At 33.1% G+C, this 17,483-nt stretch overlaps 1 protein-coding gene across 2 annotated transcripts in view; it reads right to left on the bottom strand.

Annotated features, from left to right (window-relative positions):
• The window catches only part of Mdga2 (MAM domain containing glycosylphosphatidylinositol anchor 2), an 801,066-nt gene that overhangs the window by 310,476 nt on the left and 473,107 nt on the right, over positions 1 to 17,483 (bottom strand). The window lies entirely within an intron of this gene.

Consider the following 17,483-nt stretch of genomic DNA (forward strand, 5'->3'; position numbering starts at 1 on the left):
CAGCTCACTTTGGCACAAGCACTTAACAACTTCTAAATTATTCTCAGCCTTTGGGTTTGGGGAATTGATATACAACAACATTCATTACAAAGTAGCATTCTGTTACCCTTGCAACTATGTGATCTGTTGTACAGCAATTTTTAGCAGTCCTAATAAAACTTGTCTTAAATTCCTTATTTATTGGTAAGCAGAATAAAAACACACTTTTCTTCTTTGTTAAGACAGGGTCTCGCTGTGTATTCCAGCCTGTCCTCGAACTCACAGCGATCCTCCTGCCTCACACTCTCAAGTTCTGGGATTATAGGTGTGTGCTACCACACCTGGAAACAATGCACATTTTTGTCTAATTCTGATTTGTTCACCCAAAAAGAGCACTGGTGGTTAGCAGATAACTTCATGTTTTGTGTGTTCATATATACCTAGTAGTCTACATTTTTATTTCTTCAACTTTATAAGTTGAAGAATAGTTATATTTTAACCTTTAATTCATCCTGAGGAACTTTAACAAATTAAAAATAATTGCTAATATATTGAGTAATTATTTCATCAATACAAATATGTTTCTATCTAAGTTATCACTTTTTCTATATTCTCAAACAAATGCAAGTTGCATTTTTCCTTCTTTTAAGAAAATTGGCAATCACATCCACAATATAGGCATCAACATCTTCTAGTCTGAGGAAAGATATCCTCAGGTATCCCTTGTGGAAGAAGACATTTTACAATCTGATTTAGTGGTTCATGCTCATAATCCCAGCACTCTGATTAAGCAGGGGAAGGAGAACTGCAAATCCAAGCCCAGCCTGGGCAACTTAGTTTACAAAAGGGGTATAGTTCAGTGTAAAGATTCTGGGTTCAATCCCCTTTACCTCCCCAACAGATCTTTAGCATAGGCCTTGAAATATGATACAATCATGAGGAATCTAATTCTGGACCTCTAGACTATAAACTTGAAGGAAAAAAAATGCTTGAAATAAAATAATTATTTAAAAATAAAAACATAAATATGAGCCATCACAGCAAAAATATCTGCTTCATACATGACTCCAATACTGGCCTGATAGTGCTGTACCGCGCGGTGATTACCAAATGCTGCTCATTCTAATTATTAATTCAAAAACACATCAACAGTGTTTTTCTGTGTAGGGGATCTACACAGGCAGACAAGACAATTTGTGTCAGGTATAATATAACAGGAACTCAGTCAAGTAAACAGCCACATAGGATTCTGCTTTCACCTTCTATCTCCCTTTGTCTGGGTGTGGATCACAGAAAACTGGGGGAAACCAACAATATTCTAAGGTAGACTCTAATTAGTCACCATTGATATGCTCCACACGGGAGAATCTAACATAAATATATATATACACACACACACACACACACACACACATATATATATATAGCACACTATATGGAATTTATATATGTGAGATGGATGGAGACAGAAATAGACAGATGTTAGAGAGATACATAAATAGACAGACAGACAGATAGATAGATAGATAGATAGATAGATAGATAGATAGATAGATAGCACTTCATCTAGGATAATCTTTCCAAATGCAGATGTGTCTATCTTTTTTGTTTTATCCACCAACTTGTATTTCTAAAGATGATATCTATTTGAAAAAGTAACTGGATGAAATAAATTCTCATTAAAGTAGGATAAGAAATAGTTTGATCTAGTGTCTACAAGAACTGAATAATCACCAAGATCTTTGCTCTGCTCTTTACTAAAATCAGAAGGGGGCGTGCATTTAACCTCTTGGCACCCAGGTCTTCTCCTTAGTAATGGTTCTAGTGTGAGACAGACCTTTGAGCCATCTAATTGTGAGAAGTCAAAAGCATTTTGACTGAGTGCAGGAGAAAAGGAATGAAGCTTGACCAGTGAGCATTCTTTTCACAAGAAATAAAGTAGCAGAAACCAAAAAGGAACATAAGAGAAGCAAGAAAGGCAAAACCAAGGAACTTTTGAAGTACAGAGGCAGTGCTCTGATTAAGCCATTTCTCCTTGGAATATCAGATTAGAGAGTCTAAATATTAAGCACGTCAGAGTTACTAGAAACAATTGGGAAGATTGACCCAATATCAAGACCTGGATTTACTACTTAATAAGTGAATGTACTATATATACTGGGATTTTGCTCCACATACAATTTCTCTATTTACAATCAAAACTATGACTCTAAAATTTTCACAGACCAGCTTTGGAAGGTTGCTTCAGAGCAATGTCTTAAGCATCTAACTGCATTTCAATCACAGTGAAACCCACTTTGTTGCATGTTTCAATTAGATAAAATGTACAACTCCCTTGCATTCAGACATAGAGCATTGCTTAAAAAATAAGTTCTTCTACAATTTCTCAATTTTCAACTAACTGTTTTCAACTTATTAGACGTGTGTAGATATGTGCATCGGTAACCAGCCTGGCTGCTATGGGATTAGGTCTATTTCTCTGTTTTGAAGGTGCTTTTCCTCCTATGGGATTTTTAAGCAATAGAGAACTCTTGCTGTGAAGCAAGAGATAAATAAAGAAATCACAATCAAAATAATGGTACTTTCAGCAAGAGTGTACCTGTCTCAGAAGTGTGGCCAGTGTGGGATGCCTAATGAAGTCAATATCCAGCTTCATGTCTTTTCTGTCCTCCCCTGTGCTCTGCTGTGTGATTGTGTATGGTTCCATCACTTAGGCTCCTGCGACCACCACCAAAAGAGGGAAGAGGATAAGGAACTGGCTTTTTGTTGTTGAGAATGCTAAAAGAGTATACAACGTGTGACCACAAGAACTCAAAAACTTAATTTTTGTCAGATTTATTATTTCTGCAGAACTATGATCAATGGCACAGAGCCATGTATTCCTGAGTTAGTCAAAGAGTGATAGGATTTTTTTCTAGATTATAAATGAACTCCTAATAAGGAAGTAATAATAAAGGCAGCTAGTGTCAGAACTTCAGGCAACTATGAAATATCTGAAATTTAATGCTTTCATTTTCAACACTGAGTGACTTCATAAGTGGACACAGAAAGTAAGCCTTTAATTTACAAGAAAAAGTTTTAAAAATTTATTTCTGTTCAATGCAAGAAAAATGCATCTTCTTTTCAGAGACATTCCACAGTATTGCATTGTATTAGTAACCACAGCCAGGACTCTGCTTACAAAGGCAAGGTAGACATGCTGTTTAAGGTTCTGAGATAAAATTACTTAAAGCTTGCACAGATCTGTGTATAGGTATGTGAAGAGTTACCAGTTTAGGGAAAAGTCTCATCATAAAAGATTAACTTCTTGGCCAAAATTAAATTTTCCATAACTTTTCAGTAAATTTAGTTTCCAGTAACTTCTGTTGTTTCATTTTTTGTTGTTGTTGTTGTTGTTGTTTTGGTACTGAGGATCCAGTAACTTCTGTACGCAGTGTAATTAATCATTTCCTTACCACAATTAATGTACAATACTGTCAAATTAGTGTACATCTCTTCTGATTCTTATGAACTGTATATTTTCAACTGGTATAAATGACTGTCTTTCTTTTGCTGGAGTTCTTTTCCCCAAAACTACTTGTCTCATCATTGGGCAACTGATGCAAAAAATTAGTTAAAGTTATCACTGAAATGTGTTTAAAATGAACATGTTACATAGCTCACAACCTGAGACTAAATTACCATGTGCTGGGTTCTAGGAAAGGTGATGAGCTACATAAATGTGTGTGGTAAATTTTATAGTTTGATATTCAACTATCAACTAAGTCAATTTTAGGGCACTGCTCAAATTCAGATTACTTCACTGTTACGGTTTGGGTCTAGATGTCCCCCAAAGGCCTTCTCAGAGGTGGCTGGGTCTACAGCGTGTCATTCTGGAACTGATTCATGGTGCAATGCTAGGATCAAGAGTACTCTGCTTAAGTGTGTGAGTGCTACCCGCATTAAGGGTGTGAGTGCTTCCCCCTACTACATAGCCTGGATAAGATACAAGGGACAGAAAGAGCTGGGTCTTCCCTTGTTGCTTTGGTACCTTCTGCCTGCCATGAACTCTTTCTCTTCTGCGATGGCCCTCTGCCATGCCACCCTGGAGCCAGCCAATTATAAACTGAAACCTCTACACACTGAGCTAAACCTTTTCCCCTTTTGTATGTCCGTTATTTTGTCTCAACAATGACAGAAAAATAACTAAGACATTCACCTTAAATTATATTTATATATTAAATGTAAGAACATGAAATTTCAGAGCAAAGTAATAAAATTCTAAGAAGGTAATGGAAAAAAAATTCTGCTTTCAAAGACACCAATTCAGTGAAATGTTTCTTTCAACTGAGAACTGATTCAACTAAAGTATTTCAATCTGTTGGACTTTAGCAACACTCAAGGCCCAATATTCATGGATTTAGGTACAATAGCCTGAGCCTTAAAAAATACTTTTAGCTAGGTATGGTGGGGCACACCTATAATCCCAGCCCCTGAAGAGCTGAGGAGGGAGAATTGTGAGTTGCAGGCCAGCCTGGGCTCCTTGGAGAGAGACCATTTAAAAAATACTCTTTTACTATCACACTATATATAAAATTATGTGGTCTGATTTTGACTGATTCAAAGGTATGCAAATGAAATATAATTGAATAATTAATTCATTACATTTTTTTACTGGGCTTTTACTGAGCATTAAAAAGTTCTATATAAACCTACCCCAAATCCCCTTCTAAATGAGCAAGGTAGGATGACAGCAACTAGCTTAAAAGCTACTTGCCTTCACTTACATTCTTCAAAATAGACATGTTGAGCATACTGTAAATAACCTCAGTTATAAATTCAACAGTACAAACAAAAATAACACTCAATAATTGTAATTTAACAGCTAGGTTCCTTTAAAAATATATTATTCCATTCTTTTATAAAATACCTATAGATTTTATATCATTTATAGTGTAACCATAATTTAAAATGAAGCAGTTGTATTGCCTTCATTTGGCCATAGGTACTACCAAAAAGATTTATATTTACCCATAACTAGTAATTTTTGCTAAAGATTTCAAAGTATCATTAATATGAAAATAAACTACTACTTTAAAGTTAACCACACAGTTTATTATTAAGGCATGAATTTGTAGATGTAGTTAGAAAAAAATAAATGCTATTAGTTTAAAACCAAGATACTTATATTTATTAGTTATATAATAAGCCCATTTGCACATCAGCTATTGATATAATAGCAATAATTAGAATAGACACACATTTTATACTGCATTAAAATAAAAAATTCATAGTTTTGTTCCTCCATTTATTAACTAAATCACATCTTGATTAAGGGAGTTTTCAGTGGTGATTTTCTCAAAATAATGAGATTTAAAAGTGAATTATATTTGCATGAGAAAAATCACACAGAAATTGAAAAAAATATATTTGTTTTGTTAAAGAAACACCTCTTTTCCTTTTCTGCAACGTTCTAGCCAGGCCAAGACAGAGCAATGGATTATTACATAAATAAGAAATGGCTGATATAATAATACAGGGTTAGAGATACTGAGCTCAGGGACAGTCAAAAGTTCATCTACAAATTTTGATTCTTCAAAACAGCTAGTAAGAACCTGCTCTTGGACAGACTTCCCAATGACACACACAGTCAGTTAACATGTTTTGTATGTTCATGTATTATACACAGAGAAATATATGCCAGGACCACAAGAGACCATTTTTAATGAGATATGCAACTTGCTGGAGAGACAAACTGCTCCAACAGATTAGCATCACCACCCAATATTAGGGGGTATTTACAGCACTGGAGCGATCCACAGTAGCAACAGGAAGTGGCTTTGAAATTATCACACAATACACCATGTACTGCTGTATGGAGAACTACTCTACTATCTCTACTTTTGTTTACATTTCTCGAGTCATGTAGTCTGACTGTGTGCTTAAGTTTTGACAACTTTCAATTTTTGATAATAAATACATATATATTTATGGTGTTTAATGATAAAAACAGATCATTACCTTCATGCATCTTAGATACTAATAACATACCTAACTTTTGTTTTTAAATATTTTAGGCTACAGCATGTATGTGTACTGTCTATAATCAGAAGTCACATCTACCAAAAACAAAAGAAAAGAAAGAAGAAAAATTAATCTGCCTCACAAGGTGCTCTGCAGTTCAAATTTTCTGTGTTTGGGGTCAACTGCCCTCCAACAATTCCGGGTTAATTTGACCACACCATCAACCACCAAATAAATCCTAGTGTCTATACATAAACAAAACTCTTCTGGCCAGACAGAAAGATGTTCATGCCCTTGACTCTTAGGGGCTAGCATTTTCCTTTTGTTTCTAATCCCACTCTGTCTTCTGATACAATAATAAATTGGTTCTTGGTTGAATTGCTAAATTGAGAATTAACAAGAAGTAAACTAAAAGGGAAAAATGACAACAACAGCAGTAAGAAATGTAACTTGAACAGACTGACAGTGAGAAAAGAAATCATATTTGTCATCACTGATCAAAGCCTACTCTGTGCCAGACATATTTGCCAACTCCTGTGGTTCTAAGAGAACTGTGAAGTAGGTACTGTCATGTCCTTTTAATAGCTCTTCCAGGGGCTCAGAAGACTTAACTAAAGTGACTTAACTAAAACGGCCGAGCAAAGATCCAAGAACATATCTATTGAAACTCAAAGCTCTTTGCTCAAAAGTTGAACACTAAGGACCTTTTATTTGGTTGAAATAATCCCATAGAGTGCATTAGAAATTTAATGTTTTAGGGCCAGGAAAGTAGCTCAGCGTCGCCCCACCTGCCTGGCAAGTGCAAGGTCCTGAGTTTGATCTCAATCCCTGGGTCAGCAAAAAAGAAAAGAAAAAAAGAAATTTAATGTACTATTATGAGTTTTCCCAATACATAGAGATATAGAGTTATTTTGGCATAAAATGAATAGAACATTCCAGAAAATTTGCCATAAAAATTTCTGACCAGTTCACATGAGAAGCACACTTCTACAGAGTAGTTTGAGAAAAATTTTTGGTGCTATTGATATTCATCCTTGAAGATGAAAAGTGGCTAACCTAAAGGGGAGTAACCTAGTTTAAAAAGTCAACACTATGAAGAAAAAGATGTGATTTTTTTTAAGATGTTATTTTTATAAAGTGTCAGACTTTAAAAAGAGTTTTGCTTTGCAGGTCACTGAGGATTGTTGCATATACTTAAAATATCATAAGATATGTTTGTACATATTGCTATAATGCATGTAGTTTAATTCAAATATATATAGGAAAATCTAATGTCATATGACTCCCATAAATCATTGGCTCATGATCCCTTAACAATTAATTAAGTTAGGAATTTTTTTTACTGAACTGCTTATTTTCATAAGAAATAAAATATTTTTATTTAATAGACTACATAGCTATAATCTCAATAAAATTTGGAAAAAAATTGAAATATGGTATACATAGTGAGTATGGAAATATGAAAATTTTTCTTTAATTATACTAAGGCCCTCAGCATAATGAATATCTTATAAATTCTTTTAAAAGCATGCACTATGAAAGACAATTGAAAATAATAATAACAGACATCAAATAACATCACATTGCTTTCATTGTGAAGAAATTTAGGAAATTCTTGGGTTTAATTGGAAGAAAAATTAAGCAGTTATCATACGTTCTTGGCCTGAGACAGAGAAAAATTTTCTGGAAAGTATAAACTATTTTTTTATTGTTCTCCTTTTTTTATTATTGACAAATAGGGCTAGAGGTGTAGCTCAGAGTCACAGCGCCTGCCTGGAAGTGCAAGGTCTTGAGTTTGATCCCTGGTACCAAAAAAACAAAAACAAAAAAAAGACAAGACAAATAATACAAATCACTGCGGGTAATTTTTTTATTGTCCAAAAGGAAATAATTTTTTCACTGACAATATCTACTTCAAATAAGTGCTGTTAGTCATTTCAGAATCTATTCTTCTTCAGGCATTTCATGTCAATTTATGAAAAATACGGACATATTCTTAAAACCTGTCTTATTAATTTTGGCATTTGTGAATTGTTTAGGAACAAAGGTTAATGGAAATGTTTAGCTGTTTACTATAAATATATATACTAACATGTTATCACAATCAATTTTGCTCCATGGCTTATGAAGAAGAAAGAAGATTCCCCTTGGAATACATCCTAGGGACACAATGCTTATGGAACCCATATTGGGACTGGGGTACTATTTTTGCAGAATGTATATTCCAAAAGTATAGTCTAGGACAGCTCCAATTTTATTGAAAGGAATTTCTCAAAAAGCATTATGTAATATTAAAATTAATCACAAAACAACATGACATTTAAAAATAAGTGACAGGATGCTGTCATTTCTGCTTTAGCATAGCAAATGAATATTTGCATTCCCAGGCCTTCTTCTCTACAGCTATTTCCTTTCATAATTGAAGAGTATTCAAAAGCCTCTCCTCTTGGTCCACAGCCACCGGGCTGAAATCAATCCTATCTCACTATTCATAATAGATATTCAAAACTGGAGTTTTGCCATTGTACCTTGACTATATTGTCTGTATTTGTTTCTAACATTGGGATCTAAGAGACAAAAAAAAATTCTGCACAGTCTATTTTCTAAAAAATTTTACAAAATATACTGTTAATTCCTTTTCTTTATAAAAATGTTTCTTTCATATTTACCACTTGTGTGGCAGACTTTGTACTAGGTATAGGAACATAAAAATAGATAATAAAATTTCTACCTTAAAGGGGTTGACGATTCAGTGAGGTAGTAAGGATAGAAAAATAACTGTCATCATTTCATGTGGCAGGAGCTGTGGAAACTACTGGGGATGCATAGAGATATGAGATTAACTACACAGCCTATCCAAATATATACAGGGACACAAAGAGAAATAGCAATGAATTTTGCTCAATAGGGAGTGTACAGAATGCCACCTGAGCTAGTTTAGAAAACTGAAGAGATGCTATCTTGTTCCAGGCAGAGGGAACAGCAAATACTGGAATAGGAGAATGTTGTATATTCAGGAGACAGCAAAGATTTCAAAATTATCAGAGCAACAGACAGGAGTATTTGTCTAATAACCAATGAAGAGCCACCAGGTACTTTTTGGTAGATGATAATAGGTTTATATATTAGAAGTTGCACTTGCTTGTAAAATGATTTTAATTTAATTTTAATTGAGCGCCTACTGTGCCTAACCTTTCACGATATAATGATCTGGATCTAAAACATGCCCCTAAAGTCTCATGGGATTTGTGGAAGGTGATTAGATCATGGAGAACCAACCTCATCCAAGGATTAATCCACCGATGAGTTGAGTTCACAGCTGAATGTGATGACTGGAGGGGAACCTGGTTGGAGTGGGTGGGTCACTGGGGCCATGACCTACAAAGGTGTGTTCTTGTTCACAGGTCCTTGTTCTCTCTTTGCTCTCTTTTCCTTTCTCTGCATCTGGTTACCATGGGGTGAGCCAGCCAGTCATGGACTGGGAGCTCTGTAACTAAGAGCCAAAATAAATGCTTCCTTCTTTAAATTGTGTATGTCAGGAATTTTGTCCCAGCAATGGAAAGCTGTATGACACACTAGAGCACAGAGAAACAATGATGACCAAAGCACTGTGACTGTCCTCATGGACAAGATAGATATTAAACAACAAATTATAAGTAATTAATTGTGACAATTGTACACTGTTACATGGGGAGGCAAATAAATAGGAGCCATAGGTTTTAATACCTAGTTAAAGCTCAATATTTTTATTTATAGTTCCTGTTTTCACAGGGACATCATTTAAATTTTTTGCTATATTTCTTCTGTGTGCATTTACACTGCATGGATTCCTTTTTTTACTATAGCTTAATACTATTTTAGACCAAGTATCTTTATTTTGTTTTCATATTTTCTTCTAAAAATTTTATTATTCCAAATAAATTAATGTATATTTGTGAAGAATTGACATCTCTACACTATTGAGACTACTAAACCATGATACAGTATCTACTTACACTAATTTGCTTCCATTTACCACACTTTACAAAGCACTAAATCACACTAAAGTATAAAGCACAAGTGAGGAATTTTAAACACATAGATATGAGAAAGATTTGAATTGTACAGCTGAAACATTTCAACCTCAATACTTCTTCTCATCAAAATATTCTATTGGAGTAGTTATAAATTCATGATATTGAGTTATTTTTTTTAACAAGAAGAGTATATTTCCAAATATTTTGATTGTGGTATTTCCTTAATTTGACAGAACCTTTTTACTATTACGGGATCAATAGGCATTCTATTATTAGCTATAGTAATATATTTTACTATATTCTAATAAACTACTCCTTTTTATTTATCATCTCATTGTCATATTCTATTCTTTCCTCCTTTGTTTCATTTTTAAATTTATGATTATGTCAAGAGAATCTTGATTTGTCATTATTGCAGTTGATTCTTCACTCCATGTTCATGGACTAAATTTTGTTTTGAGACAATTTAAATTTTCTCTTGTCAGTGATTTGATTTTCTTTCCTATTAGGCCACAAACATCACTTTCATGTCTCCCTTTTTCCTCTTCTGTTTTCCAATTTCATACTTTGCTCGGCAAACCATTTATATCCCTATTCCTTCAAGTCATCATGTTTCAAAACAAACTATTATATTGCAAAAGGCCTTAAGCTTGTGTCTATTTTAATTTCATTCATATCTATATTAAGAAATTGAAACTAAATGATTTCTTAGTTCTCCTATAAAACTATCTAATTGTCTACATTAGGTTTTTAGTGAACTAAGAAAATAGTTCTTTTCTCAGTTAATGTTCATTCAAAATTAATAACTTACCACCTTCATCTATGCCAAGAATTGTTCCAGGGATGTGTAGGGGAAACACTTTAAGATTTGGATTCCTATATTTATCTGCCCAATCAATTATCTTTGTACATAGAGTGTTCTTAAGGGATAGTATTTTTTCTATAATTATTTTCTAAATTAGGGCAGTCTTAACATTACAGTGTATTAGAATTTTACAGAGTAAAATTTAATATAGTGTATTAATTTATTAAACATGGTATATTAAAATTTACACAATTTTACAATGTATTAGAATCCCCTTTTCATGTTGTAACTGTTTTGAATTGAATTATGACCCTTATTTCCAAATTGGTGAAGACCTGATCCCTATGTGATTTAATTTGAAGAAAGAGCTTATAAGGAGGTATATAAGGTTAAATAAGGTTGCAGAAGTGGGGCCTTAATACAATAGGACTGTGTGCTTGTCCAAAGAGGAAGAGACAAGAAAAGTGTGTGCTCATAGAGGAAAGGCAGGGGAGGACACAGCAGGAAGTCGGCTGTCTGCAATCCAGGAAAACACATCTCACCAGAAAGTGACCTTACACAGACCTTGATCTTGGACTTCTAGTAAGAGATAATAAATTTTTATTGTTCAAGTCATCCATGCCTATGGCATTTGTATGGCAGCCTGAGTGTACTAGGACACTAGTACAGTACCAAAGATGCACACTTTAATGTAAAATTAAGAGAATGGCCTTCATTATAGGTGATGTATCCAATTAGTTGAAAATGACACCAATATATTCTAAGAATTGATACTCAGATAGGGTACTTCTCCTTGCAACCCAGTGAAATTCACATAAAAATTTGTACTTCTCAAACAAATCACACTCTATCTTTGGACATTTTGGTGAGTTCCCTTTATTCTGTCTTCTACTTAAATGTGGGCAGGTGTTCTTCATGTATGTTCTTATTCTCTTTACTATCTCAATTCAATTTAATTAATTCTGTGACTAATTTTAATCTAAACATTAATAGCATCTGATCTTTTAACGTTATCTGATATAGCTCATAAACTGAAACCTGGTTCATAAACTAAAACAAGATTTGCTAGACATATACATTTGAACATTTGTTCATAGAACATTTCTATCTATGCAGTCACAAAATTGGATACATTGTTTTCCTCTTCACACGTGCTCATCCTTTTGTTTGTTATTCCAGGAAATAGTATCATCATGTTTCTAAATCTAGTACATTAGAAACTTCCAATATGTATCTAAGAAATTTCTAAGCTTCAAAGTATCTCCCAAATTTTATCAGTCTCTATTACATCTTTCACAATTTAAGCACATATCATCTCTATCTTACATTAAAATTATTTCTGTCTCCATTTCACTTCACATGTCCATATATCCATATCCATTCTTCACAACACAGACACTTTCTGTATTCTAGTTCTGAGGCCATTCAATGGCTACCTATTACTACAGAATAATGTTCACATGTTTCACAAAGCATATAAAATGGTTGATGGATGTGCTTAGTTTACCTCTTTCTCAAGTTCTAATTCTTACTACTCTCTCATTTTGTATGTTTGAGTCAAACTGAAATAATTTTAGTATATTGACTACAGTGAATTCTAATAGTAATGATAACACATTTGAGTTAAGAACTGCACAACACACACATAGGTTTGTATAGCAAATCTCCAGAATACAATTTTGAAGTAGATAATACTATCACTGTAATATAAAAAATTCTTTGAAATAAAATCACATCTGCAACATAATTCAGCACCAGATTTCAAACTGGTGAAAAAATGTACGAGGCTACTCCATTCTCTTGTTTGTTTGCCTGATGTTCTTTCCTTTGTCTGGAAATCTCAACCCTCACCACTTCTGCAACCCTAACTGTTAATTAGTAGTGCAAAGCTCACCTTAGACAACATTGACATGAATACACCTTCTTTAATAATCCCTCTCCCAACAGATATTGGTTTGGATCCCATTCTTACATTATTTGGTAAAAAGAATATATATTTATGTATATTCATTATACATATATGTGTATATATCTTAAAATAAATTACAAATATATATCTATATGGATGTTCAACAGGAACATTTATTCATAAGTTTTTTAATTGCATCCACTTGAAACTTCACCCTGGTTTAATGTTGTTCATTTTGTTGATTTAAATTCTTCTGCTTCAATATGCCTTAATTAAAATGTATCAGTGGTCAATATTTCCTGGAAAGCTAGTCAAGAAGTCTTTATTTATACATAATTGTTTTGCAGATAATAGTAGGGAAGAAACAATCAACCAGCTGCAAATTAGACCACTATTGAGATATTTTAGAACATTTTTGTCCATTTATTAATAAAAAATCAACCCTTATAATGGAAAATTTTACAAATTGATTTTGGTATAAATTTGGAAATCTGGATTACTTTACTAAATAGTGATGTGGTACAGATGGACTTTTATTATTTTTCTGTCTGTTTCTTTCTCTCCCTCCTCTTTCTCCCTCTCTCCCACTCTCTCCCTCTCTCTCCATCCCTCCCTAGTTTTGCAGTATTAAAATTAATGTGAACGTGAATTATGCAAAATAAATATGATTCTATGATAGCATTCTTCCCTTCTTAAGAAATCCCATTAATTAGCCAGACTGAAGGTAAGAGAAATGTACTAGGACATCTAGAGCACAGTTTTCTGTTTGTCAGCACTGTAATACAACATACAATTAATCAGGTCAGTGAGCTGCAGCCTACTGAGGATTGAGGAAGAAAGTTAAAACTACCTGCAACACATATATTACGAAAAGATCTATTGATTAATGTTTAACTTAGAAGATACGATTTGCATGCTAAAAAGCCATTAAAAGGTAAAAATGTCCGGAGCCTGTGCTGCAAGCGCGAGGTCCCAAGTTTGATGCCTGGTACCAAAAAAAAAAAAAAAGATAAAAATGGAAAGTGTGGGGCCTGGGATTTACCTCAGTGGTTTCACCACCTGATGTGCATGGAAAATGTGAATTTAAAACCCATTAAAAAGTAAAATAACAATCAAATCAAAGATTTAAAAAGCAAATAAGTCATACTGTATAAAATAGGAATTACTGTATAATATCTTGGAAATATGTTAAATGTATGTTAATATTAATCATGTAACTTGACACTAAAAATCTTGCTTTTCAAAAAAATCTAATTTACTCTTTACAGGAGACACATAAAACATAGCAACATAATTTTAGGAAGTTTCTGAATAAAAATGAATAATAAAATATAAATATTAACAAAATAATATTATGGAGGCACAATTAATATCAGGAAAATAAAGCAAAATATAAATAGTGATAAAAACAGTTAATATGTATATTGCAGAATAATTTTACAAAAGAACAATGAAGACTTACATGCCATACTGTGAACTTAAACATTTTCTATGTATTACTTTAGTTAATCCTAAAAACATTCCTACAATGGAGGTACTGTTAACTATTCCCATTTTTGTAGATCATGAAGCTTAAAAGCAAGGTTAATTTGCCTCTGACTATCCACTATTTCATGATGGCATTAAGCATGTGTAGTTAAGCATATCTTCACACTGTTTAAATTCACTCAAGAAGAACCAAAACATGAATAGACATAACAATAATGAAATGCAATGCAATCAAAACTCTAAAATTGAATCTGGCAAAGCCATTTTACAAAGAAAGTTCACTAAATTATCTAAGAAGGAAAATTTCCACAAGTAACAAAACACCTTAAGAACATAAATGAGGAAGTGTCCCTCGCTACCTGTTTGCTTCATGTGACTAATGGACTCTTCATAGTGACCCTTGTTAACAACAGAAAAGGATATCTTTTTAGCTAATCTGATTGACAAGATCATAGTATTTGTAAACATATTTAAAAGTTTTACAGTATTAGCAAGCAGAACTCAGTAATATATTATTTTGTCTGATTGCTTTTATCACAGAAATATAATTAAGATTTTATATTTGAAAATTGAGCACTATAATTAGCAGAATTAACAAAAAAGGAAAAAAATGCAGATCATAAACCATTGCAGACAGTAAAAACCATTCAATAAAATTCAATACTGATTTATGATTGGCAAGAATTTTCCAAAATGGAAATCAAAGATAAAATTTTACCGTGATACATTGTATTTATCATCAGAAATACAAAGCTAGTCTCATCCTGAATGAAGAAATCATAAAAGTGTCAGGTAATATTTTGTTACACATTGTAGCCATTTAAACACCACAAGAAAAATATGAGACACAGCTACCAGAAAGAAACCAATCTAATCTGCTATCATTAGTAGATTGTCTGATAAGAAAAATAAAATTATGTAGAGTTAACTTAGAACTAGTAAAGTACATTAAAGTTGGTATAGACAGGCTTACTATATAAAAATCAGTGATATGTACATATTACCAATACCCTTTCATAAACAAAACATCCCAAATGCAAGAACAACAGAATCCACATATAAATGCAAGGATAAATTAAACAAAAATAAAATCAAACTCAAGGAGGAAAACACTATAAAAGAATAATTAAAAATAATTAAGGCAATCTTAACAAAAGAGAATGATAAGGACTTGACCTATAAAACATCAAATTTTATAGAAACTATTACAATAATGAATCATAATTAATCAAATGCCTAGTACCTGTCAAATTTTACTCTAAGTATTTTGTATGTATTATTTTATACTTCAAACAACATATAAGGTTAGTATTATATCAATAAATATACTAAAAAGACACATTACATAAATGGTACATGATCATGGGGCTAGTAGATGGATTCATGATTGCAATCCAAGAAATCTGGTATAAATTGGGATCCTAGTCACTGCCTTAATATCTTGTGATATCAGCTTAGGAACTGAAAAAAAAACAACAAAGAATGGAATAGAATAGAGAACCTCATGTAAGACCCATTCATACACATAACCTTAGCTTGTGAGAGAGGTTACATTTCCAATCAGTGAGAAAATAGTTCCCAAGGTTCAGAATGCTATGAACATTTTTCTACTGAAGTGAAAAATAAAATAAAATTTGATTCTGTGTAAGGATTCAGTCAACTGGTAGCTCCATGCTCATCTCCAAGCAAACCAGAGTCTCGTTTTGACTTTGCTAGGATACGGTTAGCTAGTGATTTAAGATATGCCATTTAAAGTGGAAATTCCCCTGAAGAACAATGTACTAAATTGTCTGCGTTATTAAGGAATACGTAGCATGATGGCTTGCACCTACTCTAGCGGATCACGTAGCTTGAGTACATCCCATGCACATGTCTTGGTATCAGAAGAAAAATGTCCCATGCAACCAAGAAAGGATACAGAGTGGCTGTCCTTAGATGTCTGTCAGTCATTCCAAGTACGCTTGTCCTTCTTTCTCCCATTGTATCATATCTTCTACTCTAATGAAAGCTTCATGTAAACATACACTGTGGAATCATGTGACTCTTTTAATTATTCAACACTAGGTAATCACTGCAAAACTCTACTAACATCATAAAAAAAAGATTCTTTTGGGGGGTGGGGTTGAGACAGGACTTGCTATGTAATACAGGTTGGCTTTGAACTCACTATGTGGCCCAGGCTGGCCTCGAACCCACAGCGATCCTCCTGCTTCAACTTCCCAATTGCTAGGATTATAGGGGTACACCACCATGCCTTGCCAAATAGATTCTTAATATTAAAATTCTAAAAATGAAAATCAAAGATTTAAAGCCTCTGGAATAGCAAAAGGTAAAAATATATCTTCTAGGTGGGCAGAAATAGTCAAGAAGGAGAAAAAAGATGGGTTAAATTAATTGTATGAAAAATACTTTATATTTAAATTGTAAGATACAGAAAGATAAAGTTGTTTTATTAAACAACTAAACTGGAATGAAATTTGACTCAGCCATTCTGAAAATCACCTAGCAACTGTGAGTAGAGTTAAAGTTGTACTGTGAGACTGTAACATGATCTAATTCCACATCTAAGTATTTACCATTGAGAAAACATAAATGTGTACAGATATATTCAATTATTTTCTTGCAGGCAATCAGAGAAATGTTTTAGTACCACTATTAATTCAGTAGATTATTACACTGCAGTTAGAATGAATAAAACAAATCTGCATGTATTAACTTGGATAACTCCAAAATATCTATATGAAATAAAATAAAGTTGCAAAGATATACATATGGTTTCATAATAAATCTATATATACAAGATCTCATATTTGGGTACAAACATAATTTATGTATCAAAATATGGATAAAAAAATCGTGTCTCACTGATACTCTATCAAAACCATGTTGTACACCATGTTAAGTTTTGATGAAATCATTTATCATAACTATAGTTATTAATTAGAAGTTTAATTGTAATATTTAAGTATAATGTACTTGTATGTTATAGCTACTTAGAATTATCAAATATAGATATTCAGAGTAACTGAAGCATAGATTATTACAGGAATATAACTATTTTCCAAAAAAACACGAATTTTTTTTTTTTTTTTTTTTTTTTTTGGTACCGGGGATCCAATTCGGGACCTTGCACTTGCGAGGCAGGCGCCGAAACCACTGAGCTAAATCCCCAGTCCCGAGTCTTTCTGTTTGTTTGTTTGTCTTTTTTTTTGTTGTTTGGTAACGGGGATGGAACTCTGGACCTTGAGCGCCGGAACCACTGAGCTAAATCTCCGGCCCAACA

Source organism: Heterocephalus glaber, unplaced genomic scaffold (genome assembly GCF_053883595.1).
Source record: "Heterocephalus glaber isolate CG9 unplaced genomic scaffold, H.glaber_assembly_v1.0 deba00000901, whole genome shotgun sequence".
Lineage (NCBI taxonomy): Eukaryota > Metazoa > Chordata > Mammalia > Rodentia > Bathyergidae > Heterocephalus > Heterocephalus glaber.